Below are 5,000 nucleotides of genomic sequence, written 5' to 3' on the forward strand. Positions count from 1 at the left end.
CGTCTATTGCACATTAAGGGCAGCGGCGACCCTATTAGCCAAAGCGCACGGGAGTTTGAATTTTTGGAGAGGCGCGCCTCCATCCAATGGCTAACGGAGGAGGCCTGCGCGACCGGCCAATCGGGTGGTGGGGAGATGGTGTCCAATCAGCAGGCCCCACTGCCGGCTATATAAACTTCACTTAGGCATTTCTGAGGCTATACTCGACTGTCAGAGAAGCGCCATGGCCAGAACCAAGCAAACAGCTCCGCAGAATCCACCGGTGGCAAAGCCCCAGGAAGCAGCTTGCCACTAAGGCTGCTGCAAGAGTGCCCCGGCCACCGGCCGGTGTGAAGAAGCTCACCGTTACAGGCCCGGCACCGTGGCTCTGAGAGAGATCCGTCGTTACCAGAAGTCCACTGAGCTGCTCATCCGCAAGCTGCCCTTCCAGCGCCTGGTGCGAGAAATCGCCCAGGACTTCAAGACCGACCTGCGCTTCCAGAGCTCGCCGTGATGGCCCTGCAGGAGGCTGGCGAGGCTTACCTGGTCGGCCTGTTCGAGACACCAACCTGTGCGCCATCCACGCCAAGCGGGTGACTATCATGCCCAAGGACATCCAGCTGGCCCCGCCGTATTCGCGAGGAGAGCGCGCATAAATGAGGATGACCAAAACTCCCAAAAAATCCCCCAAAGGCTCTTTTAAGAGCCACTCCATATTTCCATCAAAAAAAAGCACAATTGTTCCATGTATACACGCACCTCTACATTACCCACCATGTATGTTGTTCACTAACAACGTCTAAAAGCTACGTATGCACCTTTTCGTTGCCTGAAGTCTAGCTTCAGTGTGTGTGTGTATATATATATATATATACAACCATATATACAACCGTCTGGCATCATCCACTTCCTTTGGACTATAGTAGCACAAGTAAAATGTGTTACAAAGGAGGGGGAAAAAAAGCGAGTGATAATATAGGCCGAATAGTTACAAGAATTGTGTTCAGATGAATAATTGACACTATTAGTTGCGTGTCATTAGTTGCCTTGAATGCAGTCCAGAAGAAACATTGCATGCCAACTTTGAAAGTCCCATGTTGCAGTGCTGCTGAGAGAGACTCATGCAGAGGCCCAAACTTTACAGTGGAGCACGGCGGCCATCTTGTGGTTAAATTTGGGTACTGCACACCATGGTTATTTGCTCTTTAGAGAGACAACAACGGGGTCATTTCTGGTCCAGGTCACATCATGCATATATTGTCCCCTGTAGCTCAGTTGGTAGAGCACTGCGCTTGCAACGCCAGGGTTCGGGTTCGTTTCCACACGGGGGGCCAGTATGAAAATGTAGACCCTCACTTAACTATAAGTGGCTCTGGATAAGAGCCGTCTGCTACATGACTCAAAATGTCCATGTAAAGTGTAGTACATTTGAGTCACGTGGCGTATTTTCCTTCCTACTACACTCACCAGGCAACAGGATAAAAGGCAGTGGCTTCCACGTGACAAAGTGGGGAGCGAACGGCCCAGCGTGGTGAAGACTTGTCTCCATTCGAATAAAGTCATGTGGCCCATGGTCGGAAGGGGGCCAAGCATAAAAGTCATGTGACTCGCTGTCTCTCTCACTCATTCACTCACTCGAGTCTCTCTCTCTCTCTCTCTCTCTGTCTCTCTCTCTCAGTCACTCTCTCCCTCTCACTCCCACCACACACTTCTCTCTCTCTCTCTCTCTCACTCACTCATTACAGAGGAGTGAGTGGAGAGAGAGAGTGTAGTGGGAGTGACAGAGACTGAGTGAGTGAGTGAGTGAGTGAGTGAGTGAGAGAGAGAGAGAGAGACTGAGTGAGTGAGTTTCAGTGAGTGAGTGTGAGAGAAAGAGAGAGACTGAGTGAGTGAGTGATTGATTGAGAGAGAAACAGAGAGAGAGAGAGACACTGCGTGAGTGTGAGAGAGTGTGAGAGAGCGAGAGACTGAGAGAGAGACAGAGAGAGACAGAGAGACTGAGTGAGTGATTGAGTGAGAGAGATGGGGAGACTGTGAGAGAGACTGAGTGGAGTGAGTGAGACTGAGTGAGTGTAGAGTGAGTGAGTGAGAGAGAGAGAGACTGAGTGAGTGACAGAGAGAGAGAGAGAGAGAGAGAGAGACTGAGTGAGTGAGTGAGAGAGAGAGTGAGTGAATGAGTGAGTTAGAGAGAGAGAGAGAGAGAGAGTGATGAGTGGGAGTGAGTGACTGAGAGAGAGAGAGAGAGAGAGAGAGAGAGAGAGAGCAGAGAGAGTGTGAGTGAGTTAGTGAGAGAGAGAGAGAGAGAGAGAGAGAGAGAGAGAGAGAGAGAGAGAGAGAGAGAGACTCCTCTATCTAGGCCTGTATCAACGCACCATAACCCATGGGGCGCCAGCCTCCATAGCGCCAGCCAGACACCAAGAACCACAGACACAAAGACCGAACAGAGTCAAGCTGCGGAGTCAAGCAGGTCAACAATATATTAGTAGAGACAGCCAACCTACCTACCTACCAGAAGACAACACACAATCTCACTTTGTAGAAATAGTAGGCTACAAATACAACAACAACAACACACACTGCCAGTGCACAAAAAGTACTAATACAATAACAACACACACACACACACACACACACACACACACACACACACACAGTGCAAGTAAGCATGTCGTAGGACTGTTTATACCATGTGGATCCTGGACATACGACGAATACAACCTGAAACTTGAGGTACAACACTAGTCTCAGCCAGGCCTCCACAGGTGCATGTGTTTTAAGGTCCCCAAAGAGCGCTTCTTTTAACAAACACCCCTGACCACATCAGGGGACCCCAAACCATTTGATTCCCTTGCCCAGACATCTCGGCTCACTACACAACAAGTGCTGCTCGCAATCGGATGCACTTTTAGGCCATTTAGGAGACAAATAGCACAGGTAAACCAGTGCGCGACGCTCCACCCGACAGTCGAACGGTGAGGTTTTGAGCGAGTCGCAACAAAATGCAGGCCCTTCCGCGGGCCACATGACTTTATTCTGAACGGAGACAAGTCTGCTCGCTGGGCCGTTCGCTTTTGGACCGAAAAACACGGCTCCGTCGGTGACTTTTGGGCCGATATAGGCGAACAGAAAACACAAGTGAAAGAGCATTTGGCCAGCCCAGAGAAGCCGAGCTGGGTGCCTTGAGTCTACATGGTTCTCATGTCGCGTTTAAGGCCAGCCCCCTGCTCGGTGTGGAGCTTCACTAGCGCAGAGCAGGCCGTCTACAGCAAACTTCTCCTCGCAGACCGTGGGTGTGTACGGACCAAACGACAGACAGACATGGCAGAAGTCGCACCAACACCCGCGAGCCGCAGCGCATGGACAAGGCACCCAAGAAGAAGGCAGCAGCCAAGCCCAGAAAGCGGGACCCAGCGTAGGGGAGAGCTCATCGTCAAGGCTGTGACCGCTTCCCAAGGAGAGGAGCGGCGTGTCCCTGGCCGCGCTCGAGAAGACGCTGGCGGCAGGCGGCTACGACGTGGAGAAGAACAACTCAAGCGTCAAGATCGCAGTCAAGAGCCTCGTCACCAAGGGCACCCTGGTCCAGACCAAGGGCACCGGTGCATCCGGCTCCTTCAAGCTCAACAAGAAAGCCGTCGAGGCGAAGAGGCCCACGCCAAGAAAGCCGCAGTCCCCAAAGTAAAAAGAAGGTGGCCGCCAAAGGTCCCGCGCGAAGAAGCCCAAGAAGGTAGCAGCCAAGAAGGCCGTCGCCGCAAAGAAGTCCCCCAAGAAGGCCAAGAAGCCCGCTACACCCAAAAAAGGCCGCCAAGAGCCCCAAGAAGGTGAAGAAGCCCGCCGCAGCGCCAAGAAGGCGGCCAAGAACCCCAAGAAGGCTACAAAGGCAGCCAAGCCCAAAGCCGCAAGCCCAAGGCAGCCAAGCCCAAGAAGGCAGCTCCCAAGAAGAAGTAAACCTATTACAAACAGTGTTCTACTCGACACATGTTGTACCACAAAAAGGCTCTTTTAAGAGCCACCCACCTCTTTCCATAGAAAGCGTGATTTCCCCTATGTACTACCTGTCGTAGAAAAGAAATTACGCACTAGGGGCTACTTTTAAGCACACAACATTGTCCCACTCTGGGTGTGTGCGAAGGGAGAGGCATATACTAGAGGGCCAAAATGGCTTAGAAATTTGACCTCACGAGTGCACCCTCACCAGCCATTTATATATGAGCCACTGGGCTATTCCCGTTCAGAGAGCAGGCTGCTGTGATATGTTACAAGTGCCATGTAATAACAATCACAATACTATAGTGGCTTCGATTTCAAACTGAGTGCACCCTCACCAGCTGTTTGTTTCCCATTTGGGGAGAAATAATGTGAGGATTTCATTTCGACATTTTTGCGCTCACGCGAAATGACACAAAGTAACAAAGTCGGAGGGAAACAAAGTAGCCTCTCACTCGCTGCCTGTGGGTGGGAACCGGCTTAGGGCTGTCTGTCTGTCCAGTAAAATGCTTTACAAAGGAGGGGAAGAAACGAGTGATAATATAGGCCGAATAGTTACAAGAATTGTGTTCAGATGAATAATTGACACTATTAGTTGTGTGTCATTAGTTGCCTTGAATACAGTCCAGAAGAAACATTGCATGCCAACTTACTTTGAAAGTCCCATGTTGCAGTGCTGCTGAGAGACTCATGCAGAGGCCCAAACTTTACAGTGGAGCACGGAGACCATCTTGTGGTTAAATTTGGGTACTGCACACCATGGTTATTTGCTCTTTAGGCCAGCGTTTCCCAAACGCGTCCTGCCGGGTCCCCAAGGGGTGCGCGTTTTGCAAATTCGGCGCCGATCCGTTGTTTTTTTAAATCTATAATAGTCAAACTCCACCAAAACATTTGCTACCATCAGGAAGTACAAAGGCAGGATCGGCGCATGCGTTGCTGTATTCAGCACCGTTGTATGGACAGCGCTTGTGCTGCATCTCCACTCACGACACGGGTAATAGGGGAGGTCGCGGTGCTGAAATGGACAGGGCCTCTGC

General features: G+C 51.1%; 1 pseudogene; it reads left to right on the top strand.

The window, feature by feature from the left end:
* The first annotated feature begins 3,168 nt into the window (after positions 1-3,168).
* LOC123485614 lies at positions 3,169-3,924 on the top strand (annotated as a pseudogene).
* The last annotated feature ends 1,076 nt before the right edge of the window (positions 3,925-5,000 follow it).

This window comes from Coregonus clupeaformis, unplaced genomic scaffold (assembly GCF_020615455.1).
Source record: "Coregonus clupeaformis isolate EN_2021a unplaced genomic scaffold, ASM2061545v1 scaf0767, whole genome shotgun sequence".
NCBI classification, from domain to species: Eukaryota; Metazoa; Chordata; class Actinopteri; order Salmoniformes; family Salmonidae; genus Coregonus; species Coregonus clupeaformis.